The following is a 21,459-nucleotide window of genomic DNA, read 5'->3' on the forward strand; positions in this document are numbered from 1 at the left end:
ACATTTATATTTGCATCTCCTCTCCTAGCATGCATTTTTGACTATCTTACAGGCTGTATATAATAAGTATCAATTCAGGGGCGCTTCTTCTTCTCAAATCACAACTGTTCTATCACGATATTGATAAGCAATCTGCATCTGCTTCTGTTGTGTATTGGTTATCATATTTACCTGACGTGTGAAAGTCCCATGTTGGACAGTGCACGTTAACAAAGAAACCAATGATTTTTATTAAAAGTTGTCTTGTGTTTTGGTTACCTTGCATCAGCCAAACCGTGCCAGAGATTACTTCATTTGCAGTCACTTGAAAAGTAGGGATTCTCAAATAAATGGCAAGAGGTTGAAACAAATCCAAAGAAATGCATGGCATATCTATGTGTAGGTGTATGCATGTATCCATATATAAAGATAGATAGATAGATAGATAGATAGATAGATAGATAGATAGATAGATAGATAGATAGATAGATAGATAGATAGATAGATAGATAGATAGATAGATAGATAGATAGATAGATAGATAGATAGATAGATAGATAGATAGATAGATAAATAGATAGATGGGTGGATGGATGGATGGATGGATGGATGGATGGATGGATGAATGGATAGACAGACAGACAGACAGACAGACAGACAGACAGACAGATAGATAGATAGATAGATAGATAGATAGATAGATAGATAGATAGATAGATAGATAGATAGATAGATAGATAGATAGATAGATAGATAGATAGATAGATAGATAGATAGATAGATATAGGGAGAGAGAGAGCGTTAATATAAACAGAGACGTTATTTTCAATCAAGCGGTATTTTCTTTCCTTTAGGAGCAGAATGTTCTGATCATCAGCGCACCAGAATGTAGTGCTTGGTTGGCAAGCATCATATATTGTGATGTGTTAGCTAAGAGTTCCATGTCCTTCAGACTCATATATTCCTCTGTAGTTGTACCTTGGTGATTCCACAAAACATGGCATCATAATCAGCATTCTACTGCCACAGAGTGGACAGAGAAACCATTTAGAATTTCCCTGAAAAAGAAAAAAAGCATACTTAGGCAGAGCTTTGTGGACAGGAAGGACATTAGAGCAAGTGAGGAATAAGCACTGCTTTTGGTAATTTACATAGGCAGAACAGAGACTGCTGGGAAAAGCCTGAAATTAAAGGCACAGAAAATGCCTGCTTCTGGAGAGAACACTAAGAAGCATTGAAAGTTTTTCCTCTGACCCTGGCCACTCTTAAGAGGAATCCTATGATAGTCAGCAGGACCCACCCTAAAAAGGAAGGGACAGCCATTTGGACCCTTTCCACCTTTCCTATATCTCGCCTGATCGAGCCTCATTGAGCGCTGATTGAGCGGATAAGCACATAAGCACATGTACTTCTCATTTTGGGAAGGCATTGCTTAGCTTGTTACCAGCAGCTCAGTTATGTTATGATGTTAGAGGCTATGCAAGGAATGCTTTAGTCCTGCATTAGGCAGTTTTTATTGCTTCTTGCATTCAAGAGATAGATAATTAGCCAGAATCTGTGGCCCAGCTATTCACCTTGGCATTCCGATTTGCACAAAGGGAATCAGTATTGGAGAGAAAAGGCAAAATGTGTTTCTTATGTTGTTATGAACAGCTTTTTATTCTTTCTCTTTAGGCTCTAGCCAATGCAGAAATATATAAATAACGGCTGACTTCCTGTAAGACGTGTCCAATGCTGAGACAAAATAAAAGGGGACACTTACAAATGATAGTGCTATCGTTTGAGAAAGGGTAAGTTGACACTGAATTTCCTGTGAATTCACAGACCAAGCATGAAAAAGACCCCAGCATGATCTTCATTGCGGGCTTAGAGCTGGTGTTACCTTTTCAGAGGTGAGGGTCTTTCAACGGCTCGTTGGTCTAGAGGTATGATTCTCGCTTAGGGTGCGAGAGGTACCGGGTTCAAATCCCGGACGAGCCCTTTCATTGGTGCTCTTTTGAAGTATGCATTTCAAAGCCAATATCAATTTTCTCTTTGCAGTAGTGGATGCATATTTGCTAGAGTCTCATGCTTTTAATCTTGCCCTGCCTGAGCAAATAGGAAACATTTCTCTTTAAGCATTTTGCAAAAATGCTGAACTTGCAAGGCATATACAAGCGTTCAGATAGGGCTGTCGGGCAGGTTGCGTGAAAGAAATCTAAAACCAGATGCCCTTGGAATAGTCTGTTTCGAGCAGTTTCATCACAGAAGAATCACCTGTAGGTATCTGTTTCTGTAGTGTAGTGGTTATCACGTTCGCCTCACACGCGAAAGGTCCCCGGTTCGAAACCGGGCAGAAACACTAGTTATATTGTCTTTGCTGCAATGTTGAGAGTTGCCGTTTTGCATGAAATTGTCCAGGCCCTGAAGATGGGTTCATGCAGTCTCGTTCCAAGAAAGTGAATTCTCTTAAAAACAATAACATAATTGGCATGTGGATGTATCTGTTGATTCACAGACCTCACTTTCAAAAGAGCCCTGCATTCGGTTCAATGCTCAACCAGAACAAGCATTAACTTTGAGAATTGTTGGCACCAACAGGCCTCCTATTTTAGTGGAGTGTTTCTGGTTTTAAGTGCTGAGGCTTGGGCTCAATTCCTAGATGATCCTTCTCAAGGTGATGATACAAATGCATCGTCACCTTTTCGTTTAATGTCAGAATTGTTTATTTCCATTTGGTGGTGTATGAATGCTTTCGACAGTATGGGGATTTTTTCTAGCCTTGCATGAATAAAAGCATATCACTCCTCTTTATGTATTTTTCTAATACATTTATATTTGCATTTCCTCTCCTAGCATGCATTTTTGACTATCTTACAGGCTGTATATATTAAGTATCAATTCAGGGGCGCTTCTACTACTCAAATCACAACTGTTCTATCACGACATTGATAAGCAATCTGCATCTGCTTCTGTTGTGTATTGGTTATCATATTTACCTGACGTGTGAAAGTCCCATGTTTGACAGTGCACGTTAACAAAGAAACCAATGATTTTTATTAAAAGTTGTCTTGTGTTTTGGTTACCTTGCATCAGCCAAAACGTGCCAGAGATGACTTCATTTGCAGTCACTTGAAAAGTAGGGATTCTCATATAAATGGCAAGAGGTTGAAACAAATCCAAAGAAATGCATGGCATATCTATGAGTAGGTGTATGCATGTATCCATATATAAAGATAGATAGATAGATAGATAGATAGATAGATAGATAGATAGATAGACAGATAGACAGATAGATAGATAGATAGATAGATAGATAGATAGATAGATAGATAGATAGATAGATAGATAGATAGATAGATAGATAGATAGATAGATAGATAGATAGATAGATAGATAGATAGATAGATAGATAGATAGATAGATAGATAGATAGATAGATAGATATATAGATAGATAGATATAGGGAGAGAGAGCGTTAATATAAACAGAGACTTTATTTTCAATCAAGCGGTATTTTCTTTCCTTTAGGAGCAGAATGTTCTGATCATCAGCGCACCAGAATGTAGTGCTTGGTTGGCAAGCATCACATATTGTGATGTGTTAGCTAAGAGTTCCATGTCCTTCAGACTCATATATTCCTCTGTAGTTGTACCTTGGTGATTCCACAAAACATGGCATCATAATCAGCATTCTACTGCCACAGAGTGGACAGAGAAACCATTTAGAATTTCCCTGAAAAAGAAAAAAAGCATACTTAGGCAGAGCTTTGTGGACAGGAAGGACATTAGAGCAAGTGAGGAATAAGCACTGCTTTTGTTAATTTACATAGGCAGAACAGAGACTGCTGGGAAAAGCCTGAAATTAAAGGCACAGAAAATGCCTGCTTCTGGAGAGAACACTAAGAAGCATTGAAAGTTTTTCCTCTGACCCTGGCCACTCTTAAGAGGAATCCTATGATAGTCAGCAGGACCCACCCTAAAAAGGAAGGGACAGCCATTTGGACCCTTTCCACCTTTCCCTGATCGAGCCTGATCGAGCGCTGATTGAGCGGATAAGCACATAAGCACATGTACTTCTCATTTTGGGAAGGCATTGCTTAGCTTGTTACCAGCAGCTCAGTTATGTTATGATGTTAGAGGCTATGCAAGGAATGCTTTAGTCCTGCATTAGGCAGTTTTTATTGCTTCTTGCATTCAAGAGATAGATAATTAGCCAGAATCTGTGGCCCAGCTATTCACCTTGGCATTCCGATTTGCACAAAGGGAATCAGTATTGGAGAGAAAAGGCAAAATGTGTTTCTTATGTTGTTATGAACAGCTTTTTATTCCTTCTCTTTAGGCTCTAGCCAATGCAGAAATATATAAATAACTGCTGACTTCCTGTAAGACGTGTCCAATGCTGAGACAAAATAAAAGGGGACACTTACAAATGATAGTGCTATCGTTTGAGAAAGGGTAAGTTGACACTGAATTTCCTGTGAATTCACAGACCAAGCATGAAAAAGACCCCAGCATGATCTTCATTGCGGGCTTAGAGCTGGTATTACCTTTTCAGAGGTGAGGGTCTTTCAACGGCTCGTTGGTCTAGGGGTATGATTCTCGCTTTGGGTGCGAGAGGTCCCGGGTTCAAATCCCGGACGAGCCCTTTCATTGGTGCTCTTTTGAAGTATGCATTTCAAAGCCAATATCAATTTTCTCTTTGCAGTAGTGGATGAATATTTGCTAGAGTCTCATGCTTTTAACCTTGCCCTGCCTGAGCAAATAGGAAACATTTCTCTTTAAGCATTTTCCAAAAATGCTGTACTTGCAAGGCATATACAAGCGTTCAGATAGGGCTGTCGGGCAGGTTGCATGAAAGAAATCTAAAACCAGATGCCCTTGGAATAGCCTGTTTTGAGCAGTTTCATCACAGAAGAATCACCTGTAGGTATCTGTTTCTGTAGTGTAGTGGTTTTCACGTTCGCCTCACACGCGAAAGGTACCCGGTTCGAAACCAGGCAGAAACACTAGTTATATTGTCTTGGCTGCAATGTTGAGAGTTGCCGTTTTGCATGATATTGTCCAGGCCCTGAAGATGGGTTCATGCAGTCTCGTTCCAAGAAAGTGAATTCTCTTACAAACAATAACATAATTGGCATGTGGATGTATCTGTTGATTCACAGACCTCACTTTCAAAAGAGCCCTGCATTCGGTTCAATGCTCAACCAGAACAAGCATTAACTTTGAGAATTGTTGGCACCAACAGGCCTCTTATTTTAGTGGAGTGTTTCTGGTTTTTAAGTGCTGAGGCTTGGGCTCAATTCCTAGATGATCCTTCTCAAGGTGATGATACAAATGCATTGTCACCTTTTCGTTTAATGTCAGAATTGTTTATTTCCATTTGGTGGTGTATGAATGCTTTCGACAGTATGGGGATTTTTTCTAGCCTTGCATGAATAAAAGCATATCACTCCTCTTTATGTATTTTTCTAATACATTTATATTTGCATCTCCTCTCCTAGCATGCATTTTTGACTATCTTACAGGCTGTATATAATAAGTATCAATTCAGGGGCGCTTCTTCTTCTCAAATCACAACTGTTCTATCACGATATTGATAAGCAATCTGCATCTGCTTCTGTTGTGTATTGGTTATCATATTTACCTGACGTGTGAAAGTCCCATGTTGGACAGTGCACGTTAACAAAGAAACCAATGATTTTTATTAAAAGTTGTCTTGTGTTTTGGTTACCTTGCATCAGCCAAACCGTGCCAGAGATTACTTCATTTGCAGTCACTTGAAAAGTAGGGATTCTCAAATAAATGGCAAGAGGTTGAAACAAATCCAAAGAAATGCATGGCATATCTATGTGTAGGTGTATGCATGTATCCATATATAAAGATAGATAGATAGATAGATAGATAGATAGATAGATAGATAGATAGATAGATAGATAGATAGATAGATAGATAGATAGATAGATAGATAGATAGATAGATAAATAGATAGATGGGTGGATGGATGGATGGATGGATGGATGGATGGATGGATGGATGGATAGACAGACAGACAGACAGACAGACAGACAGACAGACAGACAGACAGACAGATAGATAGATAGATAGATAGATAGATAGATAGATAGATAGATAGATAGATAGATAGATAGATAGATAGATAGATAGATAGATAGATAGATAGATAGATAGATAGATAGATAGATAGATAGATAGATAGATAGATAGATAGATAGATAGATAGATAGATAGATAGATAGATAGATAGATAGATAGATATAGGGAGAGAGAGAGCGTTAATATAAACAGAGACGTTATTTTCAATCAAGCGGTATTTTCTTTCCTTTAGGAGCAGAATGTTCTGATCATCAGCGCACCAGAATGTAGTGCTTGGTTGGCAAGCATCATATATTGTGATGTGTTAGCTAAGAGTTCCATGTCCTTCAGACTCATATATTCCTCTGTAGTTGTACCTTGGTGATTCCACAAAACATGGCATCATAATCAGCATTCTACTGCCACAGAGTGGACAGAGAAACCATTTAGAATTTCCCTGAAAAAGAAAAAAAGCATACTTAGGCAGAGCTTTGTGGACAGGAAGGACATTAGAGCAAGTGAGGAATAAGCACTGCTTTTGGTAATTTACATAGGCAGAACAGAGACTGCTGGGAAAAGCCTGAAATTAAAGGCACAGAAAATGCCTGCTTCTGGAGAGAACACTAAGAAGCATTGAAAGTTTTTCCTCTGACCCTGGCCACTCTTAAGAGGAATCCTATGATAGTCAGCAGGACCCACCCTAAAAAGGAAGGGACAGCCATTTGGACCCTTTCCACCTTTCCTATATCTCGCCTGATCGAGCCTCATTGAGCGCTGATTGAGCGGATAAGCACATAAGCACATGTACTTCTCATTTTGGGAAGGCATTGCTTAGCTTGTTACCAGCAGCTCAGTTATGTTATGATGTTAGAGGCTATGCAAGGAATGCTTTAGTCCTGCATTAGGCAGTTTTTATTGCTTCTTGCATTCAAGAGATAGATAATTAGCCAGAATCTGTGGCCCAGCTATTCACCTTGGCATTCCGATTTGCACAAAGGGAATCAGTATTGGAGAGAAAAGGCAAAATGTGTTTCTTATGTTGTTATGAACAGCTTTTTATTCTTTCTCTTTAGGCTCTAGCCAATGCAGAAATATATAAATAACGGCTGACTTCCTGTAAGACGTGTCCAATGCTGAGACAAAATAAAAGGGGACACTTACAAATGATAGTGCTATCGTTTGAGAAAGGGTAAGTTGACACTGAATTTCCTGTGAATTCACAGACCAAGCATGAAAAAGACCCCAGCATGATCTTCATTGCGGGCTTAGAGCTGGTGTTACCTTTTCAGAGGTGAGGGTCTTTCAACGGCTCGTTGGTCTAGGGGTATGATTCTCGCTTAGGGTGCGAGAGGTACCGGGTTCAAATCCCGGACGAGCCCTTTCATTGGTGCTCTTTTGAAGTATGCATTTCAAAGCCAATATCAATTTTCTCTTTGCAGTAGTGGATGCATATTTGCTAGAGTCTCATGCTTTTAATCTTGCCCTGCCTGAGCAAATAGGAAACATTTCTCTTTAAGCATTTTGCAAAAATGCTGAACTTGCAAGGCATATACAAGCGTTCAGATAGGGCTGTCGGGCAGGTTGCGTGAAAGAAATCTAAAACCAGATGCCCTTGGAATAGTCTGTTTTGAGCAGTTTCATCACAGAAGAATCACCTGTAGGTATCTGTTTCTGTAGTGTAGTGGTTATCACGTTCGCCTCACACGCGAAAGGTCCCCGGTTCGAAACCGGGCAGAAACACTAGTTATATTGTCTTTGCTGCAATGTTGAGAGTTGCCGTTTTGCATGAAATTGTCCAGGCCCTGAAGATGGGTTCATGCAGTCTCGTTCCAAGAAAGTGAATTCTCTTAAAAACAATAACATAATTGGCATGTGGATGTATCTGTTGATTCACAGACCTCACTTTCAAAAGAGCCCTGCATTCGGTTCAATGCTCAACCAGAACAAGCATTAACTTTGAGAATTGTTGGCACCAACAGGCCTCCTATTTTAGTGGAGTGTTTCTGGTTTTAAGTGCTGAGGCTTGGGCTCAATTCCTAGATGATCCTTCTCAAGGTGATGATACAAATGCATCGTCACCTTTTCGTTTAATGTCAGAATTGTTTATTTCCATTTGGTGGTGTATGAATGCTTTCGACAGTATGGGGATTTTTTCTAGCCTTGCATGAATAAAAGCATATCACTCCTCTTTATGTATTTTTCTAATACATTTATATTTGCATTTCCTCTCCTAGCATGCATTTTTGACTATCTTACAGGCTGTATATATTAAGTATCAATTCAGGGGCGCTTCTACTACTCAAATCACAACTGTTCTATCACGACATTGATAAGCAATCTGCATCTGCTTCTGTTGTGTATCGGTTATCATATTTACCTGACGTGTGAAAGTCCCATGTTTGACAGTGCACGTTAACAAAGAAACCAATGATTTTTATTAAAAGTTGTCTTGTGTTTTGGTTACCTTGCATCAGCCAAAACGTGCCAGAGATGACTTCATTTGCAGTCACTTGAAAAGTAGGGATTCTCATATAAATGGCAAGAGGTTGAAACAAATCCAAAGAAATGCATGGCATATCTATGAGTAGGTGTATGCATGTATCCATATATAAAGATAGATAGATAGATAGATAGATAGATAGATAGATAGATAGATAGATAGATAGATAGATAGATAGATAGATAGATAGATAGATAGATAGATAGATAGATAGATAGATAGATAGATAGATAGATAGATAGATAGATAGATAGATAGATAGATAGATAGATAGATAAATGGATGGATGGATGGATGGATGGATGGATGGATGGATGGATGGATGGATGGATGGATGGATGGATGGATGGATGGATGGATGAATGGATAGACGGACAGACAGACAGACAGACAGACAGACAGACAGACAGATAGATAGATAGATAGATAGATAGATAGATAGATAGATAGATAGATAGATAGATAGATAGATAGATAGATAGATAGATATATATATAGATAGATAGATAGATAGATAGATATAGGGAGAGAGAGAGCGTTAATATAAACAGAGACTTTATTTTCAATCAAGCGGTATTTTCTTTCCTTTAGGAGCAGAATGTTCTGATCATCAGCGCACCAGAATGTAGTGCTTGGTTGGCAAGCATCACATATTGTGATGTGTTAGCTAAGAGTTCCATGTCCTTCAGACTCATATATTCCTCTGTAGTTGTACCTTGGTGATTCCACAAAACATGGCATCATAATCAGCATTCTACTGCCACAGAGTGGACAGAGAAACCATTTAGAATTTCCCTGAAAAATAAAAAAAGCATACTTAGGCAGAGCTTTGTGGACAGGAAGGACATTAGAGCAAGTGAGGAATAAGCACTGCTTTTGTTAATTTACATAGGCAGAACAGAGACTGCTGGGAAAAGCCTGAAATTAAAGGCACAGAAAATGCCTGCTTCTGGAGAGAACACTAAGAAGCATTGAAAGTTTTTCCTCTGACCCTGGCCACTCTTAAGAGGAATCCTATGATAGTCAGCAGGACCCACCCTAAAAAGGAAGGGACAGCCATTTGGACCCTTTCCACCTTTCCTTGATCGAGCCTGATCGAGCCTGATTGAGCGCTGATTGAGCGGATAAGCACATAAGCACATGTACTTCTCATTTTGGGAAGGCATTGCTTAGCTTGTTACCAGCAGCTCAGTTATGTTATGATGTTAGAGGCTATGCAAGGAATGCTTTAGTCCTGCATTAGGCAGTTTTTATTGCTTCTTGCATTCAAGAGATAGATAATTAGCCAGAATCTGTGGCCCAGCTATTCACCTTGGCATTCCGATTTGCACAAAGGGAATCAGTATTGGAGAGAAAAGGCAAAATGTGTTTCTTATGTTGTTATGAACAGTTTTTTATTCTTTCTCTTTAGGCTCTAGCCAATGCAGAAATATATAAATAACTGCTGACTTCCTGTAAGACGTGTCCAATGTTGAGACAAAATAAAAGGGGACACTTACAAATGATAGTGCTATCGTTTGAGAAAGGGTAAGTTGACACTGAATTTCCTGTGAATTCACAGACCAAGCATGAAAAAGACCCCAGCATGATCTTCATTGCGGGCTTAGAGCTGGTATTACCTTTTCAGAGGTGAGGGTCTTTCAATGGCTCGTTGGTCTAGGGGTATGATTCTCGCTTTGGGTGCGAGAGGTCCCGGGTTCAAATGCCGGATGAGCCCTTTCATTGGTGCTCTTTTGAAGTATGCATTTCAAAGCCAATATCAATTTTCTCTTTGCAGTAGTGGATGCATATTTGCTAGAGTCTCATGCTTTTAACCTTGCCCTGCCTGAGCAAATAGGAAACATTTCTCTTTAAGCATTTTGCAAAAATGCTGAACTTGCAAGGCATATACAAGCGTTCAGATAGGGCTGTCGGGCAGGTTGCATGAAAGAAATCTAAAACCAGATGCCCTTGGAATAGCCTGTTTTGAGCAGTTTCATCACAGAAGAATCACCTGTAGGTATCTGTTTCTGTAGTGTAGTGGTTTTCAGGTTCGCCTCACACGCGAAAGGTCCCCAGTTCGAAACCAGGCAGAAACACTAGTTATATTGTCTTGGCTGCAATGTTGAGAGTTGCCGTTTTGCATGATATTGTCCAGGCCCTGAAGATGGGTTCATGCAGTCTCGTTCCAAGAAAGTGAATTCTCTTACAAACAATAACATAATTGGCATGTGGATGTATCTGTTGATTCACAGACCTCACTTTCAAAAGAGCCCTGCATTCGGTTCAATGCTCAACCAGAACAAGCATTAACTTTGAGAATTGTTGGCACCAACAGGCCTCTTATTTTAGTGGAGTGTTTCTGGTTTTTAAGTGCTGAGGCTTGGGCTCAATTCCTAGATGATCCTTCTCAAGGTGATGATACAAATGCATCGTCACCTTTTCGTTTAATGTCAGAATTGTTTATTTCCATTTGGTGGTGTATGAATGCTTTCGACAGTATGGGGATTTTTTCTAGCCTTGCATGAATAAAAGCATATCACTCCTCTTTATGTATTTTTCTAATACATTTATATTTGCATCTCCTCTCCTAGCATGCATTTTTGACTATCTTACAGGCTGTATATAATAAGTATCAATTCAGGGGCGCTTCTTCTACTCAAATCACAACTGTTCTATCACGATATTGATAAGCAATCTGCATCTGCTTCTGTTGTGTATTGGTTATCATATTTACCTGACGTGTGAAAGTCCCATGTTGGACAGTGCACGTTAACAAAGAAACCAATGATTTTTATTAAAAGTTGTCTTGTGTTTTGGTTACCTTGCATCAGCCAAACCGTGCCAGAGATTACTTCATTTGCAGTCACTTGAAAAGTAGGGATTCTCAAATAAATGGCAAGAGGTTGAAACAAATCCAAAGAAATGCATGGCATATCTATGTGTAGGTGTATGCATGTATCCATATATAAAGATAGATAGATAGATAGATAGATAGATAGATAGATAGATAGATAGATAGATAGATAGATAGATAGATAGATAGATAGATAGATAGATAGATAGATAGATAGATAGATAGATAGATAGATAGATAGATAGATAGATAGATAGATAGATAGATAGATAGATAGATAGATAGATAGATAGATAGATAGATAGATAGATAGATAGATAGATAGATAGATAGATGGGTGGATGGATGGATGTATGGATGGATGGATGGATGGATGGATGGATGGATGGATGGATGGATGGATGGATGGATGGATGAATGGATAGACAGACAGACAGACAGACAGACAGACAGACGGATAGATAGATAGATAGATAGATAGATAGATAGATAGATAGATAGATAGATAGATAGATAGATAGATAGATAGATAGATAGATAGATAGATAGATAGATAGATAGATAGATAGATAGATAGATAGATAGATAGATAGATAGATAGATAGATAGATAGATAGATAGATAGATAGATAGATAGATAGATAGATAGATAGATAGATAGATAGATAGATAGATAGATAGATATAGGGAGAGAGAGAGCGTTAATATAAACAGAGACGTTATTTTCAATCAAGCGGTATTTTCTTTCCTTTAGGAGCAGAATGTTCTGATCATCAGCGCACCAGAATGTAGTGCTTGGTTGGCAAGCATCATATATTGTGATGTGTTAGCTAAGAGTTCCATGTCCTTCAGACTCATATATTCCTCTGTAGTTGTACCTTGGTGATTCCACAAAACATGGCATCATAATCAGCATTCTACTGCCACAGAGTGGACAGAGAAACCATTTAGAATTTCCCTGAAAAAGAAAAAAAGCATACTTAGGCAGAGCTTTGTGGACAGGAAGGACATTAGAGCAAGTGAGGAATAAGCACTGCTTTTGTTAATTTACATAGGCAGAACAGAGACTGCTGGGAAAAGCCTGAAATTAAAGGCACAGAAAATGCCTGCTTCTGGAGAGAACACTAAGAAGCATTGAAAGTTTTTCCTCTGACCCTGGCCACTCTTAAGAGGAATCCTATGATAGTCAGCAGGACCCACCCTAAAAAGGAAGGGACAGCCATTTGGAGCCTTTCCACCTTTCCTATATCTCGCCTGATCGAGCCTCATTGAGCGCTGATTGAGCGGATAAGCACATAAGCACATGTACTTCTCATTTTGGGAAGGCATTGCTTAGCTTGTTACCAGCAGCTCAGTTATGTTATGATGTTAGAGGCTATGCAAGGAATGCTTTAGTCCTGCATTAGGCAGTTTTTATTGCTTCTTGCATTCAAGAGATAGATAATTAGCCAGAATCTGTGGCCCAGCTATTCACCTTGGCATTCCGATTTGCACAAAGGGAATCAGTATTGGAGAGAAAAGGCAAAATGTGTTTCTTATGTTGTTATGAACAGCTTTTTATTCTTTCTCTTTAGGCTCTAGCCAATGCAGAAATATATAAATAACGGCTGACTTCCTGTAAGACGTGTCCAATGCTGAGACAAAATAAAAGGGGACACTTACAAATGATAGTGCTATCGTTTGAGAAAGGGTAAGTTGACACTGAATTTCCTGTGAATTCACAGACCAAGCATGAAAAAGACCCCAGCATGATCTTCATTGCGGGCTTAGAGCTGGTGTTACCTTTTCAGAGGTGAGGGTCTTTCAACGGCTCGTTGGTCTAGGGGTATGATTCTCGCTTAGGGTGCGAGAGGTCCCGGGTTCAAATCCCGGACGAGCTCTTTCATTGGTGCTCTTTTGAAGTATGCATTTCAAAGCCAATATCAATTTTCTCTTTGCAGTAGTGGATGCATATTTGCTAGAGTCTCATGCTTTTAATCTTGCCCTGCCTGAGCAAATAGGAAACATTTCTCTTTAAGCATTTTGCAAAAATGCTGAACTTGCAAGGCATATACAAGCGTTCAGATAGGGCTGTCGGGCAGGTTGCATGAAAGAAATCTAAAACCAGATGCCCTTGGAATAGTCTGTTTTGAGCAGTTTCATCACAGAAGAATCACCTGTAGGTATCTGTTTCTGTAGTGTAGTGGTTATCACGTTCGCCTCACACGCGAAAGGTCCCCGGTTCGAAACCGGGCAGAAACACTAGTATTATTGTCTTTGCTGCAATGTTGAGAGTTGCCGTTTTGCATGAAATTGTCCAGGCCCTGAAGATGGGTTCATGCAGTCTAATTCCAAGAAAGTGAATTCTCTTAAAAACAATAACATAATTGGCATGTGGATGTATCTGTTGATTCACAGACCTCACTTTCAAAAGAGCCCTGCATTCAGTTCAATGCTCAACCAGAACAAGCATTAACTTTGAGAATTGTTGGCACAAACAGGCCTCCTATTTTAGTGGAGTGTTTCTGGTTTTAAGTGCTGAGGCTTGGGCTCAATTCCTAGATGATCCTTCTCAAGGTGATGATACAAATGCATCGTCACCTTTTCGTTTAATGTCAGAATTGTTTATTTCCATTTGGTGGTGTATGAATGCTTTCGACAGTATGGGGATTTTTTCTAGCCTTGCATGAATAAAAGCATATCACTCCTCTTTATGTATTTTTCTAATACATTTATATTTGCATCTCCTCTCCTAGCATGCATTTTTGACTATCTTACAGGCTGTATATATTAAGTATCAATTCAGGGGCGCTTCTACTACTCAAATCACAACTGTTCTATCACGACATTGATAAGCAATCTGCATCTGCTTCTGTTGTGTATTGGTTATCATATTTACCTGACGTGTGAAAGTCCCATGTTTGACAGTGCACGTTAACAAAGAAACCAATGATTTTTATTAAAAGTTGTCTTGTGTTTTGGTTACCTTGCATCAGCCAAAACGTGCCAGAGATGACTTCATTTGCAGTCACTTGAAAAGTAGGGATTCTCATATAAATGGCAAGAGGTTGAAACAAATCCAAAGAAATGCATGGCATATCTATGAGTAGGTGTATGCATGTATCCATATATAAAGATAGATAGATAGATAGATAGATAGATAGATAGATAGATAGATAGATAGATAGATAGATAGATAGATAGATAGATAGATAGATAGATGGATGGATGGATGGATGGATGGATGGATGGATGGATGGATGGATGGATGGATGGATGGATGGATGGATGGATGGATGGATGGATGGATGAATGGATAGACGGACAGACAGACAGACAGACAGACAGACAGACAGACAGACAGACAGATAGATAGATAGATAGATAGATAGATAGATAGATAGATAGATAGATAGATAGATAGATAGATAGATAGATAGATAGATAGATAGATAGATAGATAGATAGATAGATAGATAGATAGATAGATAGATATAGGGAGAGAGAGAGCGTTAATATAAACAGAGACTTTATTTTCAATCAAGCGGTATTTTCTTTCCTTTAGGAGCAGAATGTTCTGATCATCAGCGCACCAGAATGTAGTGCTTGGTTGGCAAGCATCACATATTGTGATGTGTTAGCTAAGAGTTCCATGTCCTTCAGACTCATATATTCCTCTGTAGTTGTACCTTGGTGATTCCACAAAACATGGCATCATAATCAGCATTCTACTGCCACAGAGTGGACAGAGAAACCATTTAGAATTTCCCTGAAAAAGAAAAAAAGCATACTTAGGCAGAGCTTTGTGGACAGGAAGGACATTAGAGCAAGTGAGGAATAAGCACTGCTTTTGTTAATTTACATAGGCAGAACAGAGACTGCTGGGAAAAGCCTGAAATTAAAGGCACAGAAAATGCCTGCTTCTGGAGAGAACACTAAGAAGCATTGAAAGTTTTTCCTCTGACCCTGGCCACTCTTAAGAGGAATCCTATGATAGTCAGCAGGACCCACCCTAAAAAGGAAGGGACAGCCATTTGGACCCTTTCCACCTTTCCTTGATCGAGCCTGATCGAGCCTGATTGAGCGCTGATTGAGCGGATAAGCACATAAGCACATGTACTTCTCATTTTGGGAAGGCATTGCTTAGCTTGTTACCAGCAGCTCAGTTATGTTATGATGTTAGAGGCTATGCAAGGAATGCTTTAGTCCTGCATTAGGCAGTTTTTATTGCTTCTTGCATTCGAAAGATAGATAATTAGCCAGAATCTGTGGCCCAGCTATTCACCTTGGCATTCCGATTTGCACAAAGGGAATCAGTATTGGAGAGAAAAGGCAAAATGTGTTTCTTATGTTGTTATGAACAGCTTTTTATTCTTTCTCTTTAGGCTCTGGCCAATGCAGAAATATATAAATAACTGCTGACTTCCTGTAAGACGTGTCCAATGCTGAGACAAAATAAAAGGGGACACTTACAAATGATAGTGCTATCGTTTGAGAAAGGGTAAGTTGACACTGAATTTCCTGTGAATTCACAGACCAAGCATGAACAAGACCCCAGCATGATCTTCATTGCGGGCTTAGAGCTGGTATTACCTTTTCAGAGGTGAGGGTCTTTCAATGGCTCGTTGGTCTAGGGGTATGATTCTCGCTTAGGGTGCGAGAGGTCCCGGGTTCAAATCCCAGACGAGCCCTTTCATTGGTGCTCTTTTGAAGTATGCATTTCAAAGCCAATATCAATTTTCTCTTTGCAGTAGTGGATGCATATTTGCTAGAGTCTCATGCTTTTAACCTTGCCCTGCCTGAGCAAATAGGAAACATTTCTCTTTAAGCATTTTGCAAAAATGCTGAACTTGCAAGGCATATACAAGCGTTCAGATAGGGCTGTCGGGCAGGTTGCATGAAAGAAATCTAAAACCAGATGCCCTTGGAATAGCCTGTTTTGAGCAGTTTCATCACAGAAGAATCACCTGTAGGTATCTGTTTCTGTAGTGTAGTGGTTTTCAAGTTCGCTTCACACGCGAAAGGTCCCCGGTTCGAAACCAGGCAGAAACACTAGTTATATTGTCTTGGCTGCAATGTTGAGAGTTGCCGTTTTGCATGATATTGTCCAGGCCCTGAAGATGGGTTCATGCAGTCTCGTTCCAAGAAAGTGAATTCTCTTACAAACAATAACATAATTGGCATGTGGATGTATCTGTTGATTCACAGACCTCACTTTCAAAAGAGCCCTGCATTCGGTTCAATGCTCAACCAGAACAAGCATTAACTTTGAGAATTGTTGGCACCAACAGGCCTCTTATTTTAGTGGAGTGTTTCTGGTTTTTAAGTGCTGAGGCTTGGGCTCAATTCCTAGATGATCCTTCTCAAGGTGATGATACAAATGCATCGTCACCTTTTCGTTTAATGTCAGAATTGTTTATTTCCATTTGGTGGTGTATGAATGCTTTCGACAGTATGGGGATTTTTTCTAGCCTTGCATGAATAAAAGCATATCACTCCTCTTTATGTATTTTTCTAATACATTTATATTTGCATCTCCTCTCCTAGCATGCATTTTTGACTATCTTACAGGCTGTATATAATAAGTATCAATTCAGGGGCGCTTCTTCTACTCAAATCACAACTGTTCTATCACGATATTGATAAGCAATCTGCATCTGCTTCTGTTGTGTATTGGTTATCATATTTACCTGACGTGTGAAAGTCCCATGTTGGACAGTGCACGTTAACAAAGAAACCAATGATTTTTATTAAAAGTTGTCTTGTGTTTTGGTTACCTTGCATCAGCCAAACCGTGCCAGAGATTACTTCATTTGCAGTCACTTGAAAAGTAGGGATTCTCAAATAAATGGCAAGAGGTTGAAACAAATCCAAAGAAATGCATGGCATATCTATGTGTAGGTGTATGCATGTATCCATATATATAGATAGATAGATAGATAGATAGATAGATAGATAGATAGATAGATAGATAGATAGATAGATAGATAGATAGATAGATAGATAGATAGATAGATAGATAGATAGATAGATAGATAGATAGATAGATAGATAGATAGATAGATAGATAGATGGGTGGATGGATGGATGTATGGATGTATGGATGGATGGATGGATGGATGGATGGATGGATGGATGGATGGATGGATGAATGGATAGACAGACAGACAGACAGACAGACAGACAGACAGACAGACAGACAGACGGATAGATAGATAGATAGATAGATAGATAGATAGATAGATAGATAGATAGATAGATAGATAGATAGATAGATAGATAGATAGATAGATAGATAGATAGATAGATAGATAGATAGATAGATAGATAGATAGATAGATAGATAGATAGATAGATAGATAGATAGATAGATAGATAGATAGATAGATAGATAGATAGATAGATAGATAGATATAGGGAGAGAGAGAGCGTTAATATAAACAGAGACGTTATTTTCAATCAAGCGGTATTTTCTTTCCTTTAGGAGCAGAATGTTCTGATCATCAGCGCACCAGAATGTAGTGCTTGGTTGGCAAGCATCATATATTGTGATGTGTTAGCTAAGAGTTCCATGTCCTTCAGACTCATATATTCCTCTGTAGTTGTACCTTGGTGATTCCACAAAACATGGCATCATAATCAGCATTCTACTGCCACAGAGTGGACAGAGAAACCATTTAGAATTTCCCTGAAAAAGAAAAAAAGCATACTTAGGCAGAGCTTTGTGGACAGGAAGGACATTAGAGCAAGTGAGGAATAAGCACTGCTTTTGTTAATTTACATAGGCAGAACAGAGACTGCTGGGAAAAGCCTGAAATTAAAGGCACAGAAAATGCCTGCTTCTGGAGAGAACACTAAGAAGCATTGAAAGTTTTTCCTCTGACCCTGGCCACTCTTAAGAGGAATCCTATGATAGTCAGCAGGACCCACCCTAAAAAGGAAGGGACAGCCATTTGGACCCTTTCCACCTTTCCTATATCTCGCCTGATCGAGCCTCATTGAGCGCTGATTGAGCGGATAAGCACATAAGCACATGTACTTCTCATTTTGGGAAGGCATTGCTTAGCTTGTTACCAGCAGCTCAGTTATGTTATGATGTTAGAGGCTATGCAAGGAATGCTTTAGTCCTGCATTAGGCAGTTTTTATTGCTTCTTGCATTCAAGAGATAGATAATTAGCCAGAATCTGTGGCCCAGCTATTCACCTTGGCATTCCGATTTGCACAAAGGGAATCAGTATTGGAGAGAAAAGGCAAAATGTGTTTCTTATGTTGTTATGAACAGCTTTTTATTCTTTCTCTTTAGGCTCTAGCCAATGCAGAAATATATAAATAACGGCTGACTTCCTGTAAGACGTGTCCAATGCTGAGACAAAATAAAAGGGGACACTTACAAATGATAGTGCTATCGTTTGAGAAAGGGTAAGTTGACACTGAATTTCCTGTGAATTCACAGACCAAGCATGAAAAAGACCCCAGCATGATCTTCATTGCGGGCTTAGAGCTGGTGTTACCTTTTCAGAGGTGAGGGTCTTTCAACGGCTCGTTGGTCTAGGGGTATGATTCTCGCTTAGGGTGCGAGAGGTCCCGGGTTCAAATCCTGGACGAGCTCTTTCATTGGTGCTCTTTTGAAGTATGCATTTCAAAGCCAATATCAATTTTCTCTTTGCAGTAGTGGATGCATATTTGCTAGAGTCTCATGCTTTTAATCTTGCCCTGCCTGAGCAAATAGGAAACATTTCTCTTTAAGCATTTTGCAAAAATGCTGAACTTGCAAGGCATATACAAGCGTTCAGATAGGGCTGTCGGGCAGGTTGCATGAAAGAAATCTAAAACCAGATGCCCTTGGAATAGTCTGTTTTGAGCAGTTTCATCACAGAAGAATCACCTGTAGGTATCTGTTTCTGTAGTGTAGTGGTTATCACGTTCGCCTCACACGCGAAAGGTCCCCGGTTCGAAACCGGGCAGAAACACTAGTTATATTGTCTTTGCTGCAATGTTGAGAGTTGCCGTTTTGCATGAAATTGTCCAGGCCCTGAAGATGGGTTCATGCAGTCTCATTCCAAGAAAGTGAATTCTCTTAAAAACAATAACATAATTGGCATGTGGATGTATCTGTTGATTCACAGACCTCACTTTCAAAAGAGCCCTGCATTCAGTTCAATGCTCAACCAGAACAAGCATTAACTTTGAGAATTGTTGGCACCAACAGGCCTCCTATTTTAGTGGAGTGTTTCTGGTTTTAAGTGCTGAGGCTTGGGCTCAATTCCTAGATGATCCTTCTCAAGGTGATGATACAAATGCATCGTCACCTTTTCGTTTAATGTCAGAATTGTTTATTTCCATTTGGTGGTGTATGAATGCTTTCGACAGTATGGGGATTTTTTCTAGCCTTGCATGAATAAAAGCATATCACTCCTCTTTATGTATTTTTCTAATACATTTATATTTGCATCTCCTCTCCTAGCATGCATTTTTGACTATCTTACAGGCTGTATATATTAAGTATCAATTCAGGGGCGCTTCTACTACTCAAATCACAACTGTTCTATCACGACATTGATAAGCAATCTGCATCTGCTTCTGTTGTGTATTGGTTATCATATTTACCTGACGTGTGAAAGTCCCATGTTTGACAGTGCACGTTAACAAAGAAACCAATGATTTTTATTAAAAGTTGTCTTGTGTTTTGGTTACCTTGCATCAGCCAAAACGTGCCAGAGATGACTTCATTTGCAGTCACTTGAAAAGTAGGGATTCTCATATAAATGGCAAGAGGTTGAAACAAATCCAAAGAAATGCATGGCATATCTATGAGTAGGTGTATGCATGTATCCATATATAAAGATAGATAGATAGATAGATAGATAGATAGATAGATAGATAGATAGATAGATAGATAGATAGATAGATAGATAGATAGATAGATAGATAGATAGATAGATAGATAGATAGATGGATGGATGGATGGATGGATGGATGGATGGATGGATGGATGGATGGATGGATGGATGGATGGATGGATGGATGGATGGATGAATGGATAGACGGACAGACAGACAGACAGACAGACAGACAGACAGACAGACAGATAGATAGATAGATAGATAGATAGATAGATAGATAGATAGATAGATAGATAGATAGATAGATAGATAGATAGATAGATAGATAGATAGATAGATAGATAGATAGATAGATAGATAGATAGATAGATAGATAGATAGATAGATAGATAGATAGATAGATAGATAGATAGATAGATAGATAGATATAGGGAGAGAGAGAGCGTTAATATAAACAGAGACTTTATTTTCAATCAAGCGGTCTTTTCTTTCCTTTAGGAGCAGAATGTTCTGATCATCAGCGCACCAGAATGTAGTGCTTGGTTGGCAAGCATCACATATTGTGATGTGTTAGCTAAGAGTTCCATGTCCTTCAGACTCATATATTCCTCTGTAGTTGTACCTTGGTGATTCCACAAAACATGGCATCATAATCAGCATTCTACTGCCACAGAGTGGACAGAGAAACCATTTAGAATTTCCCTGAAAAAGAAAAAAAGCATACTTAGGCAGAGCTTTGTGGACAGGAAGGACATTAGAGCAAGTGAGGAATAAGCACTGCTTTTGTTAATTTACATAGGCAGAACAGAGACTGCTGGGAAAAGCCTGAAATTAAAGGCACAGAAAATGCCTGCTTCTGGAGAGAACACTAAGAAGCATTGAAAGTTTTTCCTCTGACCCTGGCCACTCTTAAGAGGAATCCTATGATAGTCAGCAGGACCCACCCTAAAAAGGAAGGGACAGCCATTTGGACCCTTTCCACCTTTCCTATATCGAGCCTGATCGAGCCTGATCGAGCGCTGATTGAGCGGATAAGCACATAAGCACATGTACTTCTCATTTTGGGAAGGCATTGCTTAGCTTGTTACCAGCAGCTCAGTTATGTTATGATGTTAGAGGCTATGCAAGGAATGCTTTAGTCCTGCATTAGGCAGTTTTTATTGCTTCTTGCATTCAAGAGATAGATAATTAGCCAGAATCTGTGGCCCAGCTATTCACCTTGGCATTCCGATTTGCACAAAGGGAAT

General features: G+C 39.3%; 13 non-coding genes across 13 annotated transcripts; all 13 read left to right on the top strand.

The window, feature by feature from the left end:
* Positions 1–1,887: 1,887 nt before the first annotated feature.
* TRNAP-AGG (transfer RNA proline (anticodon AGG)) lies at positions 1,888–1,959 on the top strand. Its single transcript has one exon. It is a non-coding gene; the product is annotated as a tRNA-Pro (tRNA).
* Positions 1,960–2,247: 288 nt separating this feature from the next.
* Positions 2,248–2,320, top strand: TRNAV-CAC (transfer RNA valine (anticodon CAC)). Its single transcript has one exon. It is a non-coding gene; the product is annotated as a tRNA-Val (tRNA).
* Positions 2,321–4,533: 2,213 nt separating this feature from the next.
* TRNAP-UGG (transfer RNA proline (anticodon UGG)) lies at positions 4,534–4,605 on the top strand. The gene has a single exon. It is a non-coding gene; the product is annotated as a tRNA-Pro (tRNA).
* A 288-nt stretch (positions 4,606–4,893) lies between these two features.
* TRNAV-CAC (transfer RNA valine (anticodon CAC)) lies at positions 4,894–4,966 on the top strand. Its single transcript has one exon. It is a non-coding gene; the product is annotated as a tRNA-Val (tRNA).
* A 2,394-nt stretch (positions 4,967–7,360) lies between these two features.
* TRNAP-AGG (transfer RNA proline (anticodon AGG)) lies at positions 7,361–7,432 on the top strand. The gene has a single exon. It is a non-coding gene; the product is annotated as a tRNA-Pro (tRNA).
* A 288-nt stretch (positions 7,433–7,720) lies between these two features.
* Positions 7,721–7,793, top strand: TRNAV-CAC (transfer RNA valine (anticodon CAC)). The gene has a single exon. It is a non-coding gene; the product is annotated as a tRNA-Val (tRNA).
* Positions 7,794–10,198: 2,405 nt separating this feature from the next.
* TRNAP-UGG (transfer RNA proline (anticodon UGG)) lies at positions 10,199–10,270 on the top strand. Its single transcript has one exon. It is a non-coding gene; the product is annotated as a tRNA-Pro (tRNA).
* Positions 10,271–13,197: 2,927 nt separating this feature from the next.
* Positions 13,198–13,269, top strand: TRNAP-AGG (transfer RNA proline (anticodon AGG)). The gene has a single exon. It is a non-coding gene; the product is annotated as a tRNA-Pro (tRNA).
* Positions 13,270–13,557: 288 nt separating this feature from the next.
* TRNAV-CAC (transfer RNA valine (anticodon CAC)) lies at positions 13,558–13,630 on the top strand. Its single transcript has one exon. It is a non-coding gene; the product is annotated as a tRNA-Val (tRNA).
* A 2,357-nt stretch (positions 13,631–15,987) lies between these two features.
* Positions 15,988–16,059, top strand: TRNAP-AGG (transfer RNA proline (anticodon AGG)). Its single transcript has one exon. It is a non-coding gene; the product is annotated as a tRNA-Pro (tRNA).
* Positions 16,060–16,347: 288 nt separating this feature from the next.
* Positions 16,348–16,420, top strand: TRNAV-CAC (transfer RNA valine (anticodon CAC)). The gene has a single exon. It is a non-coding gene; the product is annotated as a tRNA-Val (tRNA).
* Positions 16,421–18,906: 2,486 nt separating this feature from the next.
* On the top strand, positions 18,907–18,978 carry TRNAP-AGG (transfer RNA proline (anticodon AGG)). Its single transcript has one exon. It is a non-coding gene; the product is annotated as a tRNA-Pro (tRNA).
* Positions 18,979–19,266: 288 nt separating this feature from the next.
* On the top strand, positions 19,267–19,339 carry TRNAV-CAC (transfer RNA valine (anticodon CAC)). The gene has a single exon. It is a non-coding gene; the product is annotated as a tRNA-Val (tRNA).
* Positions 19,340–21,459: the final 2,120 nt, after the last annotated feature.

The sequence above is a fragment of the Lissotriton helveticus genome, chromosome 8, assembly GCF_964261635.1.
Source record: "Lissotriton helveticus chromosome 8, aLisHel1.1, whole genome shotgun sequence".
Lineage (NCBI taxonomy): Eukaryota > Metazoa > Chordata > Amphibia > Caudata > Salamandridae > Lissotriton > Lissotriton helveticus.